At 48.0% G+C, this 20,298-nt stretch overlaps 4 pseudogenes; all 4 read left to right on the forward strand.

Annotated features, from left to right (window-relative positions):
* Positions 1–1,768: 1,768 nt before the first annotated feature.
* On the forward strand, positions 1,769–2,536 carry LOC144247512 (feather keratin Cos1-2-like; annotated as a pseudogene).
* A 3,335-nt stretch (positions 2,537–5,871) lies between these two features.
* LOC144247513 (feather keratin Cos1-2-like) lies at positions 5,872–6,639 on the forward strand (annotated as a pseudogene).
* A 3,336-nt stretch (positions 6,640–9,975) lies between these two features.
* LOC144247514 (feather keratin Cos1-2-like) lies at positions 9,976–10,743 on the forward strand (annotated as a pseudogene).
* Positions 10,744–14,077: 3,334 nt separating this feature from the next.
* LOC116183109 (feather keratin Cos1-2-like) lies at positions 14,078–14,845 on the forward strand (annotated as a pseudogene).
* Positions 14,846–20,298: the final 5,453 nt, after the last annotated feature.

The raw sequence follows: 20,298 nt of genomic DNA on the forward strand, positions 1-20,298 counted from the left end.
CAGGCTCCCCAGGGAAGAGGTCTCTGCACCAAACATGAGAGAGCTCAAGAAGTGTTTGGACAACACTTGCGGGTCCTTGGTGGGAATCTTGGCATTTCCTATGCAGGATCAGAAGTTGGACCTGACGCTCCTGATGGGTCATTTCCAACTCAGCATCTTCTGTAATCCTAGAATTTTATGATTTTGCTGAGAAAGCCTCAGTCTACTTGCTAAATGCCGTTCCCTTAATTAAATACCATGGTGAGGTTCCTCCACATGCCTCTGGTTCTCCAGGGAGAAAAAACTGCATTCCTTCAATCTTTCTCTTAAGAGTTGGGTTTTTGGGGTTATTTCATCTAGGGGAATTTTCTTCCCATTTGGTGCCAGCGACATGATGAATGGACAGTGATCAAGAAACTGAAGACACGTTTTGCTTTGTCCCACACTTCCTGTGCTGTGGTTTTTTGCCTTTTCTTAAATACGTTTTCATGAGGGCTTGACCAGTGTCACTGAGGGGTTCAGGCTTGGCCAGCACTGACTCCATCCTTTAGCTGTCTGGATCTGTCTTTGTAGAACATGGGGGCAGCGCTTGAGAACCTCTTGTAGCCTCCTCACTGCTACAAAAACCTTGTCACCTTCAACCCCATAACAGAAGGTACAACGGGGGTATAGAGCAATTTTAGGTGATTAAAAAATTTAGAAGGAAAGAACCAGTTCATGCTAGTTCAATAGACTACAAAACAAATTTCGTTTAGTTAATTTCAAATTCAAAAGGAAAAGAACACTTCAGCTTCAGTAAAGGGCAGATGCAACTTTGAATCATCTCAAAATTAGATATTATGCTGTAGGACTTGGAAAGAAACACTTAAAGAAATACAACCATCTAAAGTCCTTGGTGGAATCTACTTCATGTCTTTGGCAAGTGGAACAGACCGAGCTAGTTATGGAGATTACCATAATGTTATTAGCTGGAAATCTGGACTGCATTACTTCACAATCTCCCTGAACCTCTTTGTACCCCTCAGGGCACTTTTCCGATGGATTCTTCCTGGCAGGTCCCAAAGGCGATGAAAACCAACATTTATGGAGTTCAGGGTTGCAATTTTGCCTTCTGTTCTACACAACCACTGCACATCACAGACAGGAGAGCTACCCCAGCTTTCTGCAAAATCCCTGTAAGGTCCCAGGCATCCACGCGAGCACAAATTTTATCATGTCCCGCTCCTTAAAATGACTCCGGTCTCCTGGACAAGGATCAGGCCCCAGACAACTCCTGCATTCCCAGAGGACTCCCAGAGATTGCACAGAAAGCTGATGAGCCAAGTGAGGCCAACACAATTCTTCTCTGAGCACTGTTAGAGTAGCAACAGGGACCATCCCTCCCAGCAGATGCAGAGCCGTATGCAACAGCAAGCGACCATCATGAAGAGATGGGAAAAGCAACAGAAAATGATGTGCCATGACCCCTCACATGGCCGACCTTGGGCATGTGGGCAAGAAACACGAGACTGATGCCCATTTCCTGACAACATAGACAAAAACAGGCGCACAGGAATGACACAGGTTGAACACTTTGTCCACAGAGGATGCTGCCAGCTGATGGTCTGAGCATTCCAAATGCACTCAGCATTGGTGTTGCCCAGGAAATCCTTGAGTCTCCCATCCCAGCACTTAGAGAAATGACCATTCATGTAGGAAAGCAAAGAGAATTAGGCAGGAAATGAAAAGGCAGCAGTACAGGAAATCAGGACACAGCCCCTACCATTAACTGGGATGGGGCACGTTTGACATGAGCTGGTCAGAAAATTATGACTTCCACTAAGTGCTTCTGGGCCTGAGGCAGGGCAGGACTGCTATAAAAGGCAGCCCAAGTCTCAGCTCTCTCATCCACTTCTCTCACCTCCTCCTCTTCCTCAGGAACCAGGTGAGTGGGAAGCCTCTTCTTCTCCTCCTGCTGCTGCTCCAAGAGCAGCCCTTGCCTGGCTGGAGGTCTCAGCTGAGAGGGGCGAAAAGAGCTCAGGGCTGGGAGCTTCTTCTCTAAGGAGAGGACATAGGAGAGTAGGTCTTTTGCGGGTTGAGTAAGGCTGGGACTTAGCTGAGGCGGCTCCTGGGCTTTGAGCTGGGCAGCGCAATGGGGGCCAGGAGGTGCCTGGGCTGCAGGGTGTTTGGGTGCAGTGCTGCTTCTCATGTGTCCTCACTTTGTGCTTCTCCCTGCCCTCTGTGCCAGGTGCACCTGTGACCCCAAGCCATGTCCTGCTGCAAGCCCTGCGACCCTTGCTGCCAGCCCTGCGGCCCCTGCCCGCTGGCCAACAGCTGCAATGAGTGCTGTGTCAGGCAGTGCCAGAGCTCCCACGTTGTCATTGAGCCTCCTGCTGTGCTGGTGACCCTGCCCGGACCCATCCTCAGCTCCTACCCACAGAACACCGCCGTGGGATCTTCTACCTCTGCCGCTGTTGGCAACATCCTCAGCTGTGGTGGAGTGCCCATCAGCTCTGGGGGCTTTGACATCTCCTGCATCACCAACTGCTATGGTGGCAGCAGATGCCGTCCCTGCTAAATCTGCTGGCAATGCCTTTCAGGAAGAAGGTCCAAGACTTCAAAGCCTGGTTTTGGGCAGGAGATAGAGCTTCAGAAAGTTGTATTTAGAGCTTTGAACCATTGTTTCCTTGTTCCATTTGCCTTTCCTTTTCTGTCCCTCTCTCCCCAAGGCTAATATGGACTTGTTGTCCACCCTTCCTCTGCAGAGCAGTGCAAAGAAAAGCACGTGGGAGCTCTATCTTACTACGTGCTCCTGGTGCTCTCTGTGAGCTTTCTCCATTTCTTCTTCAAACTTATTAAAATTGTGTTGCATTCAAGCCTTGACCTCTGAGTCGTCTATTGATCTGGGGCAACTCTTCCGTCTGCTCAGGATAAAGGTGGAGACAGCAAAGTGTGGGGCTCATTGCAGCGGACTTTACTTTGCGCCCTTTTCCCTTGGAGCTGATGAAGAACATCCCTGGCTACTCAGCAGCCAAAGGCCATCATGGAGACTTTGGCTCCAAAGGAGTGGCAATGGGAAACAACAACAACTGGGGACAGCCCACAACTCGGTTCTTCCTATCCTTCCTTCATTGCCTGGCCTAGGGTCTGCGGCCAGCACACCTGGGAACAAGGAGATGAGATCCAAACCTCACACAGGCCCGCAGCACTTGGCATGGCTCAGCTGCTGCCCAGACCCGCAGGGCTGAGGGGATTCACAAGGAAGAATTGGTAACACGCTCAGTCTGGGCAGTGGAATCTCCATCACTGTGATCCCCATACCTCCAAAAGGATCTAATATTTTGTTCCAGGTGTCCATCTTCCCTTTGTAAATGACTTGTGGTTGCACTCCTAATGCCAACATGTAGGAATGTTTTCACATGTACTTGAAATTTCTGGTTAATCCTTGGCCTTCGGCAACAGGTCAATGCACCAACTATCATTCCCTGGGTATCCATGTTCTCTTGGGTGCAGAAAATGAACTTCTGAAGGCATTGCTGGGCTCGAAATACCAGCTCATGTTCACAGGTCTCTCTGATGCATGCGACATTCCAAACGTGCTCCTCCTGCCTGGATATCAAGGCAGTGACAGAGCCTTTGTCCATGTCACAGGATGCCAACACACCTTGCTCTGTCCCAAAGCCAAGGCTTCATCTGCTCCTTGTGAGACCTGCTGCCCAAGCATTAGTCTCAGTTGCCAGAACCAAACCATCTCCAGGTCCACATCCTTCTGTGCGTGTTACCCCCAGGGCAGCACCTCCACATGGCTCCTTTTGGCAACCAGAATATAAAAAATGGCTATAGGCTACTACAGAATGCCCAAAGGAGGCCACGAGGATGGGAAAGGGTCTGGAGGATCTCCATGAGGAGTGGCTGAGGCCACTAAGCCCATTCAACCAGGAGAAGATGAGACTGAGGTCAGGCATGACTATGATCTTTGACATCCTCCTGAGGCTGGGCAGTACAGGGGCAAGAACCAAACTTTTCATGCTCATGACCAGTAACAAGACTTGAGGAAGTGGGTGGAGCTGAGTTGAGGGAGGCTGAGGTTGGATATCAGGAAAAGGTTCTTCACCCAGAGGGTATTTGGTGGTTAAACACTGGAACAGGCTCCCCAGGGAAGAGGTCTCTGCACCAAACATGAGAGAGCTCAAGAAGTGTTTGGACAACACTTGCGGGTCCTTGGTGGGAATCTTGGCGTTTCCTATGCAGGATCAGGAGTTGGACCTGACGCTCCTGATGGGTCATTTCCAACTCAGCATCTTCTGTAATCCTAGAATTTTATGATTGTGCTGAGAAAGTCTCAGTCTTCTTGCTAAATGCCATTCCCTTAATTAAATACCATGGTGAGGTTCCTCCACATGCCTCTGGTTCTCCAGGGAGAAAAAACTGCATTCCTTCAATTTTTCTCTTGAGAGTTGGGTTTTTGGGGTTATTTCATCTAGGGGAATTTTCTTCCCATTTGGTGCCAGCGACATGATGAATGGACAGTGATCAAGAAACTGAAGACACGTTTTGCTTTGTCCCACACTTCCTGTGCTGTGGTTTTTTGCCTTTTCTTAAATACGTTTTCATGAGGGCTTGACCAGTGTCACTGAGGGGTTCAGGCTTGGCCAGCACTGACTCCATCCTTTAGCTGTCTGGATCTGTCTTTGTAGAACAAGGGGGCAGCGCTTTAGAACCTCTTGTAGCCTCCTCACTGCTACAAAAACCTTGTCACCTTCAACCCCATAACAGAAGGTACAACGGGGGTATAGAGCAATTTTAGGTGATTAAAAAATTTAGAAGGAAAGAACCAGTTCATGCTAGTTCAATAGACTACAAAACAAATTTCGTTTAGTTAATTTCAAATTCAAAAGGAAAAGAACACTTCAGCTTCAGTAAAGGGCAGATGCAACTTTGAATAATCTCAAAATTAGATATTATGCTGTAGGACTTGGAAAGAAACACTTAAAGAAATACAACCATCTAAAGTCCTTGGTGGAATCTACTTCATGTCTTTGGCAAGTGGAACAGACCGAGCTAGTTATGGAGATTACCATAATGTTATTAGCTGGAAATCTGGACTGCATTACTTCACAATCTCCCTGAACCTCTTTGTACCCCTCAGGGCACTTTTCCGATGGATTCTTCCTGGCAGGTCCCAAAGGCGATGAAAACCAACATTTATGGAGTTCAGGGTTGCAATTTTGCCTTCTGTTCTACACAACCACTGCACATCACAGACAGGAGAGCTACCCCAGCTTTCTGCAAAATCCCTGTAAGGTCCCAGGCATCCACGCGAGCACAAATTTTATCATGTCCCGCTCCTTAAAATGACTCCGGTCTCCTGGACAAGGATCAGGCCCCAGACAACTCCTGCATTCCCAGAGGACTCCCAGAGATTGCACAGAAAGCTGATGAGCCAAGTGAGGCCAACACAATTCTTCTCTGAGCACTGTTAGAGTAGCAACAGGGACCATCCCTCCCAGCAGATGCAGAGCCGTATGCAACAGCAAGCGACCATCATGAAGAGATGGGAAAAGCAACAGAAAATGATGTGCCATGACCCCTCACATGGCCGACCTTGGGCATGTGGGCAAGAAACACGAGACTGATGCCCATTTCCTGACAACATAGACAAAAACAGGCGCACAGGAATGACACAGGTTGAACACTTTGTCCACAGAGGATGCTGCCAGCTGATGGTCTGAGCATTCCAAATGCACTCAGCATTGGTGTTGCCCAGGAAATCCTTGAGTCTCCCATCCCAGCACTTAGAGAAATGACCATTCATGTAGGAAAGCAAAGAGAATTAGGCAGGAAATGAAAAGGCAGCAGTACAGGAAATCAGGACACAGCCCCTACCATTAACTGGGATGGGGCACGTTTGACATGAGCTGGTCAGAAAATTATGACTTCCACTAAGTGCTTCTGGGCCTGAGGCAGGGCAGGACTGCTATAAAAGGCAGCCCAAGTCTCAGCTCTCTCATCCACTTCTCTCACCTCCTCCTCTTCCTCAGGAACCAGGTGAGTGGGAAGCCTCTTCTTCTCCTCCTGCTGCTGCTCCAAGAGCAGCCCTTGCCTGGCTGGAGGTCTCAGCTGAGAGGGGCGAAAAGAGCTCAGGGCTGGGAGCTTCTTCTCTAAGGAGAGGACATAGGAGAGTAGGTCTTTTGCGGGTCGAGTAAGGCTGGGACTTAGCTGAGGCGGCTCCTGGGCTTTGAGCTGGGCAGCGCAATGGGGGCCAGGAGGTGCCTGGGCTGCAGGGTGTTTGGGTGCAGTGCTGCTTCTCATGTGTCCTCACTTTGTGCTTCTCCCTGCCCTCTGTGCCAGGTGCACCTGTGACCCCAAGCCATGTCCTGCTGCAAGCCCTGCGACCCTTGCTGCCAGCCCTGCGGCCCCTGCCCGCTGGCCAACAGCTGCAATGAGTGCTGTGTCAGGCAGTGCCAGAGCTCCCACGTTGTCATTGAGCCTCCTGCTGTGCTGGTGACCCTGCCCGGACCCATCCTCAGCTCCTACCCACAGAACACCGCCGTGGGATCTTCTACCTCTGCCGCTGTTGGCAACATCCTCAGCTGTGGTGGAGTGCCCATCAGCTCTGGGGGCTTTGACATCTCCTGCATCACCAACTGCTATGGTGGCAGCAGATGCCGTCCCTGCTAAATCTGCTGGCAATGCCTTTCAGGAAGAAGGTCCAAGACTTCAAAGCCTGGTTTTGGGCAGGAGATAGAGCTTCAGAAAGTTGTATTTAGAGCTTTGAACCATTGTTTCCTTGTTCCATTTGCCTTTCCTTTTCTGTCCCTCTCTCCCCAAGGCTAATATGGACTTGTTGTCCACCCTTCCTCTGCAGAGCAGTGCAAAGAAAAGCATGTGGGAGCTCTATCTTACTACGTGCTCCTGGTGCTCTCTGTGAGCTTTCTCCATTTCTTCTTCAAACTTATTAAAATTGTGTTGCATTCAAGCCTTGACCTCTGAGTCGTCTATTGATCTGGGGCAACTCTTCCGTCTGCTCAGGATAAAGGTGGAGACAGCAAAGTGTGGGGCTCATTGCAGCGGACTTTACTTTGCGCCCTTTTCCCTTGGAGCTGATGAAGAACATCCCTGGCTACTCAGCAGCCAAAGGCCATCATGGAGACTTTGGCTCCAAAGGAGTGGCAATGGGAAACAACAACAACTGGGGACAGCCCACAACTCGGTTCTTCCTATCCTTCCTTCATTGCCTGGCCTAGGGTCTGCGGCCAGCACACCTGGGAACAAGGAGATGAGATCCAAACCTCACACAGGCCCGCAGCACTTGGCATGGCTCAGCTGCTGCCCAGACCCGCAGGGCTGAGGGGATTCACAAGGAAGAATTGGTAACACGCTCAGTCTGGGCAGTGGAATCTCCATCACTGTGATCCCCATACCTCCAAAAGGATCTAATATTTTGTTCCAGGTGTCCATCTTCCCTTTGTAAATGACTTGTGGTTGCACTCCTAATGCCAACATGTAGGAATGTTTTCACATGTACTTGAAATTTCTGGTTAATCCTTGGCCTTCGGCAACAGGTCAATGCACCAACTATCATTCCCTGGGTATCCATGTTCTCTTGGGTGCAGAAAATGAACTTCTGAAGGCATTGCTGGGCTCGAAATACCAGCTCATGTTCACAGGTCTCTCTGATGCATGCGACATTCCAAACGTGCTCCTCCTGCCTGGATATCAAGGCAGTGACAGAGCCTTTGTCCATGTCACAGGATGCCAACACACCTTGCTCTGTCCCAAAGCCAAGGCTTCATCTGCTCCTCGTGAGACCTGCTGCCCAAGCATTAGTCTCTGTTGCCAGAACCAAACCATCTCCAGGTCCACATCCTTCTGTGCGTGTTACCCCCACGGGCAGCACCTCCACATGGCTCCTTTTGGCAACCAGAATATAAAAAATGGCTATAGGCTACTACAGAATGCCCAAAGGAGGCCACAAGGATGGGAAAGGGTCTGGAGGATCTCCATGAGGAGTGGCTGAGGCCACTCAGCCCATTCAACCAGGAGAAGATGAGACTGAGGTCAGGCATGACTATGATCTTTGACATCCTCCTGAGGCTGGGCAGTACAGGGGCAAGAACCAGACTTTTCATGCTCATGACCAGTAACAAGACTTGAGGAAGTGGGTGGAGCTGAGTTGAGGGAGGCTGAGGTTGGATATCAGGAAAAGGTTCTTCACCCAGAGGGTATTTGGTGGTTAAACACTGGAACAGGCTCCCCAGGGAAGTGGTCTCTGCACCAAACCTGAGAGAGCTCAAGAAGTGTTTGGACAACACTTGCGGGTCCTTGGTGGGAATCTTGGCATTTCCTATGCAGGATCAGGAGTTGGACCTGACGCTCCTGATGGGTCATTTCCAACTCAGCATCTTCTGTAATCCTAGAATTTTATGATTTTGCTGAGAAAGCCTCAGTCTACTTGCTAAATGCCGTTCCCTTAATTAAATACCATGGTGAGGTTCCTCCACATGCCTCTGGTTCTCCAGGGAGAAAAAACTGCATTCCTTCAATCTTTCTCTTAAGAGTTGGGTTTTTGGGGTTATTTCATCTAGGGGAATTTTCTTCCCATTTGGTGCCAGCGACATGATGAATGGACAGTGATCAAGAAACTGAAGACACGTTTTGCTTTGTCCCACACTTCCTGTGCTGTGGTTTTTTGCCTTTTCTTAAATACGTTTTCATGAGGGCTTGACCAGTGTCACTGAGAGGTTCAGGCTTGGCCAGCACTGACTCCATCCTTTAGCTGTCTGGATCTGTCTTTGTAGAACATGGGGGCAGCGCTTGAGAACCTCTTGTAGCCTCCTCACTGCTACAAAAACCTTGTCACCTTCAACCCCATAACAGAAGGTACAACGGGGGTATAGAGCAATTTTAGGTGATTAAAAAATTTAGAAGGAAAGAACCAGTTCATGCTAGTTCAATAGACTACAAAACAAATTTCGTTTAGTTAATTTCAAATTCAAAAGGAAAAGAACACTTAAGCTTCAGTAAAGGGCAGATGCAACTTTGAATAATCTCAAAATTAGATATTATGCTGTAGGACTTGGAAAGAAACACTTAAAGAAATACAACCATCTAAAGTCCTTGGTGGAATCTACTTCATGTCTTTGGCAAGTGGAACAGACCGAGCTAGTTATGGAGATTACCATAATGGTATTAGCTGGAAATCTGGACTGCATTACTTCACAATCTCCCTGAACCTCTTTGTACCCCTCAGGGCACTTTTCCGATGGATTCTTCCTGGCAGGTCCCAAAGGCGATGAAAACCAACATTTATGGAGTTCAGGGTTGCAATTTTGCCTTCTGTTCTACACAACCACTGCACATCACAGACAGGAGAGCTACCCCAGCTTTCTGCAAAATCCCTGTAAGGTCCCAGGCATCCACGCGAGCACAAATTTTATCATGTCCCGCTCCTTAAAATGACTCCGGTCTCCTGGACAAGGATCAGGCCCCAGACAACTCCTGCATTCCCAGAGGACTCCCAGAGATTGCACAGAAAGCTGATGAGCCAAGTGAGGCCAACACAATTCTTCTCTGAGCACTGTTAGAGTAGCAACAGGGACCATCCCTCCCAGCAGATGCAGAGCCGTGTGCAACAGCAAGCGACCATCATGAAGAGATGGGAAAAGCAACAGAAAATGATGTGCCATGACCCCTCACATGGCCGACCTTGGGCATGTGGGCAAGAAACACGAGACTGATGCCCATTTCCTGACAACATAGACAAAAACAGGCGCACAGGAATGACACAGGTTGAACACTTTGTCCACAGAGGATGCTGCCAGCTGATGGTCTGAGCATTCCAAATGCACTCAGCATTGGTGTTGCCCAGGAAATCCTTGAGTCTCCCATCCCAGCACTTAGAGAAATGACCATTCATGTAGGAAAGCAAAGAGAATTAGGCAGGAAATGAAAAGGCAGCAGTACAGGAAATCAGGACACAGCCCCTACCATTAACTGGGATGGGGCACGTTTGACATGAGCTGGTCAGAAAATTATGACTTCCACTAAGTGCTTCTGGGCCTGAGGCAGGGCAGGACTGCTATAAAAGGCAGCCCAAGTCTCAGCTCTCTCATCCACTTCTCTCACCTCCTCCTCTTCCTCAGGAACCAGGTGAGTGGGAAGCCTCTTCTTCTCCTCCTGCTGCTGCTCCAAGAGCAGCCCTTGCCTGGCTGGAGGTCTCAGCTGAGAGGGGCGAAAAGAGCTCAGGGCTGGGAGCTTCTTCTCTAAGGAGAGGACATGGGAGAGTAGGTCTTTTGCGGGTCGAGTAAGGCTGGGACTTAGCTGAGGCGGCTCCTGGGCTTTGAGCTGGGCAGCGCAATGGGGGCCAGGAGGTGCCTGGGCTGCAGGGTGTTTGGGTGCAGTGCTGCTTCTCATGTGTCCTCACTTTGTGCTTCCGCCTGCCCTCTGTGCCAGGTGCACCTGTGACCCCAAGCCATGTCCTGCTGCAAGCCCTGCGACCCTTGCTGCCAGCCCTGCGGCCCCTGCCCGCTGGCCAACAGCTGCACTGAGTGCTGTGTCAGGCAGTGCCAGAGCTCCCACGTTGTCATTGAGCCTCCTGCTGTGCTGGTGACCCTGCCCGGCCCCATCCTCAGCTCCTACCCACAGAACACCGCCGTGGGATCTTCTACCTCTGCCGCTGTTGGCAACATCCTCAGCTGTGGTGGAGTGCCCATCAGCTCTGGGGGTTTTGACATCTCCTGCATCACCAACTGCTATGGTGGCAGCAGATGCCGTCCCTGCTAAATCTGCTGGCAATGCCTTTCAGGAAGAAGGTCCAAGACTTCAAAGCCTGGTTTTGGGCAGGAGATAGAGCTTCAGAAAATTGTATTTAGAGCTTTGGACCATCTTTTCCTTGTTCCATTCGCCTTTCCTTTTCAGTCCCTCTCTCCCCAAGGCTAATATGGACTTGTTGTCCTCCCTTCCTCTGCAGAGCAGTGCAAAGAAAAGCACGTGGGAGCTCTATCTTACTACGTGCTCCTGGTGCTCTCTGTGAGCTTTCTCCATTTCTTCTTCAAACTTATTAAAATTGTGTTGCATTCAAGCCTTGACCTCTGAGTCTTCTATTGTTCTGGGGCAACTCCTCCGTCTGCTCAGGATAAAGGTGGAGACAGCAAAGTGTGGGGCTCATTGCAGCGGACTTTACTTTGCGCCCTTTTCCCTTGGAGCTGATGAAGAACATCCCTGGCTACTCAGCAGCCAAAGGCCATCATGGAGACTTTGGCTCCAAAGGAGTGGCAATGGGAAACAACAACAACTGGGGACAGCCCACAACTCGGTTCTTCCTATCCTTCCTTCATTGCCTGGCCTAGGGTCTGTGTCCAGCACACCTGGGAACAAGGAGATGAGATCCAAACCTCACACAGGCCCGCAGCACTTGGCATGGCTCAGCTGCTGCCCAGACCCGCAGCGCTGAGGGGATTCACAAGGAAGAATTGGTAACACACTCAGTCTGGGCAGTGGAATCTCCATCACTGTGATCCCCATACCTCCAAAAGGATCTAATATTTTGTTCCATGTGTCCATCTTCCCTTTGTAAATGACTTGTGGTTGCATTCCTAATGCCAACATGTAGGAATGTTTTCACATGTACTTGATATTTCTGGTTAATCCTTGGCCTTCGGCCACAGGTCAATGCACCAACTATCATTCCCTGGGTATCCATGTTCTCTTGGGTGAAGAAAATGAACTTCTGAAGGCATTGCTGGGCTCCAAATACCTGCTCATGTTCACAGGTCTCTCTGATGCATGCAACATTCCACACGTGCTCCTCCTGCCTGGGTATCAAGGCAGTGACAGAGCCTTTGTCCATGTCACAGGATGCCAACACACCTTGCTCTGTCCCAAAGCCAAGGCTTCATCTGCTCCTCGTGAGACCTGCTGCCCAAGCATTAGTCTCAGTTGCCAGAACCAAACCATCTCCAGTTCCACATCCTTCTGTGTGTGTTACCCCCACGGGCACCACCTCCACATGGCTCCTTTTGGCAACCAGAATATAAAAAATGGCTATAGGCTACTACTGAATGCCCAAAGGAGGCCACAAGGATGGGAAAGGGTCTGGAGGATCTCCATGAGGAGTGGCTGAGGCCACTAAGCCCATTCAACCAGGAGAAGATGAGACTGAGGTCAGGCATGACTATGATCTTTGACATCCTCCTGAGGCTGGGCAGTACAGGGGCAAGAACCAAACTTTTCATGCTCATGACCAGTAACAAGACTTGAGGAAGTGGGTGGAGCTGAGTTGAGGGAGGCTGAGGTTGGATATCAGGAAAAGGTTCTTCACCCAGAGGGTATTTGGTGGTTAAACACTGGAACAGGCTCCCCAGGGAAGTGGTCTCTGCACCAAACCTGAGAAGGCTCAAGAAGTGTTTGGACAACACTTGCGGGTCCTTGGTGGGAATCTTGGCGTTTCCTATGGAGGATCAGGAGTTGGACCTGACGCTCCTGATGGGTCATTTCCAACTCAGCATCTTCTGTAATCCTAGAATTTTATGATTGTGCTGAGAAAGTCTCAGTCTTCTTGCTAAATGCCATTCCCTTACTTAAACACCATGGTGAGGTTCCTCCACATGCCTCTGGTTCTCCAGGGAGAAAAATCTGCATTCCTTCAATTTTTCTCTTGAGAGTTGGGTTTTTGGGGTTATTTCATCTAGGGGAATTTTCTTCCCATTTGGTGCCAGCGAGATGATGAATGGACAGTGATCAAGAAACTGAAGACACGTTTTGCTTCGTCCCACACTTCCTGTGCTGTGGTTTTTGCCTTTTCTTAAATACGTTTTCATGAGGGCTTGACCAGCGTCACTGAGAGGTTCACGCTTGGCCAGCACTGACTCCATTATTTAGCTGTCTGGATCTGGCTTTGTAGAACATGGGGGCACCGCTTGAGAACCTCTTGTAGCCTCCTCACTGCTACAAAAACCTTGTCACCTTCAACCCCATAACAGAAGGTACAACGGGGGTATAGAGCAATTTCAGGTGATTAAAAAATTTTGAAGGAAAGAACCAGTTCATGCTAGTTCAATAGACTACAAAACAAATTTCGTTTAGTTAATTTCAAATTCAAAAGGAAAAGAACACTTCAGCTTCAGTAAAGGGCAGATGCAACTTTGAATAATCTCATAATGAGATATTATGCTGCAGGACTTGGAAAGAAACACTTAAAGAAATACAACCATCTAAAGTCCTTGGTGGAATCTACTTCATGTCTTTGGCAAGTGGAACAGACCGAGCTAGTTATGGAGATTACATAATGTTATTAGCTGGAAATCTGGACTGCATTACTTCACAATCTCCCTGAACCTCTTTGTACCCCTCAGGGCACTTTTCCGATGGATTCTTCCTGGCAGGTCCCAAAGGTGATGAAAACCAACATTTATGGAGTTCAGGGTTGCAATTTTGCCTTCTGTTCTACACAACCACTGCACATCACAGACAGGAGAGCTACCCCAGCTTTCTGCAAAATCCCTGTAAGGTCCTAGGACTGCACGCGAGCACAAATTTTATCATGTCCCGCTCCTTAAAATGACTGTGGTCTCCTGGACAATGATCAGGCCCCAGACAACTCCTGCATTCCCAGAGGACTCCCAGAGATTGCACAGAAAGCTGATGAGCCAAGTGAGGCCAACACAATTCTTCTCTGAGCACTGTTAGAGCAGCAACAGGGACCATCCCTCCCAGCAGATGCAGAGCCGTGTGCAACAGCAAGAGACCATCATGAAGAGATGGGAAAAGCAACAGAAAATGATGTGTCATGACCCCTCACGTGGCAGACCTTGGGCATGTGGGCAAGAAACACGAGACTGATGCCCATTTCCTGACAACATGGACAAAAACAAGCGCACAGGAATGACACAGGTTGAACACTTTGTCCACAGAGGATGCTGCCAGCTGATGGTCTGAGCATTCCAAATGCACTCAGCATTGGTGTTGCCCAGGAAATCCTTGAGTCTCCCATCCCAGCACTTAGAGAAATGACCATTCATGTAGGAAAGCAAAGAGAATTAGGCAGGAAATGAAAAGGCAGCAGTACAGGAAATCAGGACACAGCCCCTACCATTAACTGGGATGGGGCACGTTTGACATGAGCTGGTCAGAAAATTATGACTTCCACTAAGTGCTTCTGGGCCTGAGGCAGGGCAGGACTGCTATAAAAGGCAGCCCAAGTCTCTGCTCTTTCATCCACTTCTCTCACCTCCTCCTCTTCCTCAGGAACCAGGTGAGTGGGAAGCCTCTTCTCCTCCTCCTGCTGCTGCTCCAAGAGCAACCCTTGCCTGGCTGGAGGTCTCAGCTGAGAGGGGCGAAAAGAGCTCAGGGCTAGGAGCTGCTTCTGCTGGGAGAGGGCAGGGGAGAGAAGGTCTTGTGCAGTTCGAATAAGGCTGGCACTTGGCTGAGGCGGCTCCTGGGCTTTGAGCTGGGCAGCGCAATGGGGGCCAGGAGGTGCCTGGGCTGCAGGGTGTTTGGGTGCAGTGCTGCTTCTCATGTGTCCTCACTTTGTGCTTCTCCCTCCCCTCTGTGCCAGGTGCACCTGTGACTCCGAGCCATGTCCTGCTGCAAGCCCTGCAACCCTTGCTGCCAGCCCTGCGGCCCCTGCCCACTGGGCAGCAGCTGCAATGAGTGCTGTGTCAGGCAGTGCCAGAGCTCCCACGTTGTCATTGAGCCTCCTGCTGTGCTGGTGACCCTGCCCGGCCCCATCCTCAGCTCCTACCCACAGAACACCGCCGTGGGATCTTCTACCTCTGCCGCTGTTGGCAACATCCTCAGCTGTGGTGGAGTGCCCATCAGCTCTGGGGGTTTTGACATCTCCTGCATCACCAACTGCTATGGTGGCAGCAGATGCCGTCCTTGCTAAATCTACTGGCAACATCTTCAGCCAAGAACCTCCATGACCTCAGGACCTGGTTCTGGGCGGAAGATAGGGCTTTAGGACATTGTAATTTTAGTTTCAAGCCGCTGTCCCCTTCTTCTCCTCTCCAGTCTTTTTCTCTTTCTTTTGCTATCTGTGTTGCCGCAGACCAACATGGCCAAACTGGTTGCTTTTCATCTGCCCCCCTCTTTTGGGATGGCAAATGGACAACCTGAATCTTATTGGTCTTCCAAGTGCTCTCTTTGAGGCACCTCCTTTTCTTCCTTGGACTTAATAAAGTTGTTTTGCACCCAAGCCATGGCCTCCAGATCATCTTCTTTCCATGTCTATACTTCCAGTTAACTCAAGGAAAAAGTTGGAGAAAACATGTGTTGGGACTTCCTGCAGTGAATTTTACTTTATGCCTTGTTACAGTGAGCTCATGGGCACTCTGTGCTCCCTTCCCCAGGACCCTGTGACTCTGATCAAGATAACACTGGACCCCTCCTTCCTGTCCTAATGGGGTTTGCAGAGAGCCAGGGAAGCCCACCCCGTCCAAAGTCTATATAGACCTCTGACATTTCCTGTTTGTCCTCTTTTGCCCCACTCTCCACATGGATATGACAGAATAAAGAGAGCTGAACCAACATATCTGGGGTAAGAGACTCTTTTGGGAATCTTTGCCATCTCCTGATATTCCTTCCCTCACAGCCTCAGACCTCTGGGCTAGCCTGATATTTAGGGGGCTGTGCGAGGGGGGCGGAACGTCAATGCCTTTTCTTTTGGAGCTGCTAAAATTTCCCCTGGCTACCACACAGAGAATGGTCTTCGGGGAGACCCTGGCTGCGAAGGGTCACAGCAATAGAGATGGGAAACAAAGTTCTGTGGACAGCCCACAATTTTACCTCTGCCTTCTCCTTCCCTCCATCATACAGTCTACGAGTCTGTGGTCAGCACAGATGGTCAAGGACAGATGAGATATGCAGCCCATATAATTCTTCATCACCTGGCAAGGCCTGGCTGCCTTCCAGACATGCGAGACTGAAGTGAATCACAAACTGATATCAGTATCTGCCATATTCAGGCTACACAGTCACAGTCCCCATTTCTGTGAACCAAACACCCCCATGGGCTACTGCCTGGCTGGGCTCTTGGTCTTGTGTGGGCAGAGGCTTCTTCATTTTTGGGTTCTCTTTGTGTTTTTGTTCCCTTGTCTCAGAGAGACTACAGGTAGCAGTTTTGAGCTGCCTGGAGGTGAATCACACATGCGCTGCCTGTCACTGCAGGCAGCCATGCTCCAGCAAGCTGGTCAAGATGGGTAAGCCCCCACTCCAGTAAAGAAGAATATGGAAGCAGAGACGCTCTCTCTTTCATGGCACCTTTTTCTTTTCTTCACCTTCTCTTCTCTTTTTCTTCACCTTCTTTTCTCTTTTTCTTCACCTTTTGGTGGAGGTGGGATCTTGGCTGTGAAGGTAGTTACTTTGGATTTACAACTGTAGCCACTTGTAAACACGACATTTCACAATTAGAAACTTTTTTGAAATGAACTTCAAAAACTTTGCCAGCAGCTAAAAAGCGAGCAAGTTCCTGGGGTCACCACAGAGTACTCCATGCTGCTGTGGACAGACCTGTCCTTTCCCCTCCACCACAGGCACAGTGCACAGCACAGCAGCAGCACCAGGGGAGCCCCATGAATGGCAGGAGGAAGCGGCAGCAGTGCAGACCCCACTTGAGCTGGCAAGTCTTCATCAGCCACTAAAACTGCTCTATAGGTTCTTGCCTTTGCTGGTAGCATTTGCCATTGTCTTGTCCCTTTTTTCCCACATGGTCACCTGCCATCTTGGAAGGAAAGGATGTGATGCCATCTTCCCCTTGTCCCTCAAGCCATGCAGACATCTTGGGAAGGATATTTCTGGAATTTCATGTCTCTCCTGGTTCCCATGGGTTTTTTGAGGTCCAGCAATTTTGTATTTAGCATTATTTTTTGCCTGTTCTGTTTGTTAGTAACGTGCTATTTTGTTCACTTATATCTACTCATATTTTGTTCTTTATTGGTGAAAGAGATTGGTTGGGATTAAGGGAAGATTACTCATTTTAGATTGCCCAGATCTTTAAATTATCTTAAACCAAGACAACCTCCATCAGTGAAATTTTCAAAACCTTCTCTGTTCCATTTTCTTTGGGACAATTGCAAATTTTCCCTTGTAACTTAACCAGTTCTGTTGCAGAGTGAGATAATATGAGGTATACTCTGTCTCCTGATAAACAAATTTTGTCTTTACAAACGGGCAGAGCTTGGGGTGAAGGGAAGTGAAGAAGGGTTGGCTCCCTTATCTGGAGAGTGAGGCTCAAGGAGTGCTGCCTCTCTCTCTGCGTCCTCAATTTTTACAGGTGGATGGAGTTAAGGGTGCAGAGAGGGTTTGGTTTTGCTACATTAAATTCATGGGGGCTGAGGACTGTGACATTACCTTTAAGGAGAGCTACCTTTTCCTCAGGGCTGAAAAACTCTAATTCATTCTCCACACCTTCCCCAATTGTTAATTTGCAGCTCCAAAGCTCTTTGGCTTTGGACAGGTTTGTTTAACTGGTTTTTCAGGTTTTGGGCTAGCTTCTTCTGGGCATTCCATTCTCAATCTGCCCTGAGGTGGGCTATTGTTTCAGCCCCCACGGCTATTTGCAACTCAGTCAGATCTTTCTGTTGCTGCTCCACAACATATTTCTCTTTTGAGTTCAGCCTCCACTGGTATGGATACCAGGCCTTTTCCCTTGCTGGTGTTTTCCCCCATCTTTTGCCAAAGTTCAAGTCTTCTCTGCAACTAACTGCAGATTTTGCCATTTTTCCTTAGCCCATATCCCTCTTTATGAGGTTGGACAATGTTTATAAGCTTTTAGCAACTCTATCAGTGGATGTGAGAAACAAGGCTCATTCTTCAAATTTTTTTATACTTTAATAAGGGATAAAAGGGACAGTACCCAGTGCTGAGGTGCTTGGCAAACTGCCAGGAGCAGCCCATTATCTTAAAACAACTTTCTTACATACTTTTTCATTACATCGGTTAAATGCATATTTATGAGGATTATACATATTCAGAAATTCCTGTGGGTTTACATGTTCTGGGAATTTTTTTGCTTGGCTTGGCTCGACTTTTGACTTGTCATCATGCCATCCTGTACGTGAAATTCATATATTTAATTTCTTCTCAAAGCTCTGTTCCATTGTTTGACACTTTCTGATAACCTGGAGGGTCAGTATTAAATCTCTCCTTGCATTTTTCTCTTGGTATTTATTCTCCTGGTTCTTTTCACTGTTATCATTCAAATAAGATACTCCTCAAGTTCATAGAATCAACAGAGCTCTTAATATAAATAAAGGCATTTAACATTAACACATACTCTCCATTTTAATACTTTGCAAAAGCCTAAGCTATATATAAGCTACATACTGCATAAAAAATGGACAGATTATACTATATTAAAGCAGTTTAAAATAGTTACAAATAGTACTATATTAAAATTGTGAGTAATAATAATTTGCAAAAGCCAATACATAAATGTGAAAGCCAGCAATTACATATATTATAACAGTGGAGAACAGGTCAGATCAGTTTTTACTTAGCATTTTATGATCTTTTTGCTGGAGAATATCAGTTTCAAGCAAAAATCAATTTCTCCTTTATTCTGTGAGCAGTTCTCTCTGTATAAAATACCTCTTCATCACCTCAAGAGTACCCTGCTCACTGTGCCAACTAAAATGTAAGGTCCCCAAAATATTATCCAGTGTGACACTTAAAAGGGTTTTGGTTTTTCATGTACTCTGAGTTAGACACACGGGAGAAACACCAAGAAGATACTGTGAAGAGGTCACAAAAAACAAGAAACCCTTTACTGACAACTTTAGAAAATCAAAGAACTTTGATAAAAAGTTTCAAGCAGTATCCAATCAACACAAAACACTTCTCAAAGCATAAATCTATTTGATTTAATAGACTCTAAGCCCATCTGATTTTAAGTTACTCAAAATTCTGAGAAGGGAATTAGAAGAAGAAGGGAAAAGAGAGAAAGACTGGAAAGGAATAGAAAATAACAAACACAGCTACCATTTCTGGTTCCAATGGTGATCAGCATATAGAAATTCCAAGTACAGGTAGGGTCAAGACACATGCTTGCCTTGTGTCTCAGGTTAAATGTGCTTTGACTTTTCTGGGTCCTGGTGGGACTTCCAGCAATCTAGCATAACTTGGGACTGATCATCACTGAATCCATGCATCTCTATGGGTTTTGCCTGTATGAAGTTTTTGAAAAACCTGGTAAAATTAATGTGACATGGAATAATTTTCTCTGCACACTCAGGCTATGTGTGGATGAAATTATTTCTGTTGCACATCCTGGCCAAAACAACATCCTGGTCAGAATAAAGTAAAATCTTCATTCTCTAGCACTAAAAGTGTTGTTGGAGGGTTTGTGTTTTTCCTGCAGCTTCAGTGAGAGTAAGGTCAAGATATGTGCTTGCCTTGTGTCTCACAAGGTTAAATATTCTTTTACTTTTCTAGGTCCTGGTGGGACTTCCAGCCATCTGGCCATGCTGGAGTGAGTTTGCATTGCAGGGGTAGGGTGTGGAACATTGCCTCTGGTTTTCCAGGGATTGGCAGCCTCTGAAGGGTTGGGATGCAAGTCCAGGGAAGGGGGTGCATGGAGTATGATATTGCCTCACCAGGGCAGAGCTCAAGCTGTCCCTTCCTCCATGCAAAATCACATTAAATATTTCAAGCCAGCAATCCTTCCAGTCTCACTTACAGGGCTGGGAACATCCTAATCTAGATAAAGGCAATGGTGATTCCGGCACCCAGGCAGAATTAGATTTTCTGTATGATCCATTCTAACCCAGACCATTCTATGGCATCATGATCTGTGGGCTGTCTCTGGCAAACCATTTGTTCACCAGGGTCCATCATCCTTTACCTGATACTCTTTGACACTGGTTTGGTAAAGAGGGAAGACAATGTTCAGATGATGTTCCATCTGTAAGTGGAAGAAATGTGAACCTTTAGGGAAGCAGTAAGTCACTTACACAAACTCAACCAAAAGTCATTTACCACTGCATACCCTGAGTATGGCTGATATCAATCCCAACTTGAATTGAATTGAAGTGAGTTGTCTCAGCCCTGCACTGTCTGGACAGCAGCTTTTCCTGCCTGTGCTGAGGGAATTCATCTCATCTGCCTGTGCTTCTGTTTACATGCCATGGAGCCTTGACCAGGCAAGGGAGTGGTAGAGAAGGAAGAGATGAGGTTGTGGGCTGGTCCCAGGAATTGTTTTTTCCCTTCCCCATTCCTGTTACCCTTTTCACCCTTTGGAGTGAGTCTCCCTGATGGCTTTCGGCTGCTGAGAAGCTATGGATGACTTTGTCAGCTCCAAGGGAAAAGGCACATAGGAAAATCTACTACAGGGAATCATACCAT

The sequence above is a fragment of the Lonchura striata genome, chromosome 25, assembly GCF_046129695.1.
Source record: "Lonchura striata isolate bLonStr1 chromosome 25, bLonStr1.mat, whole genome shotgun sequence".
In the NCBI taxonomy this organism is placed as follows: domain Eukaryota; kingdom Metazoa; phylum Chordata; class Aves; order Passeriformes; family Estrildidae; genus Lonchura; species Lonchura striata.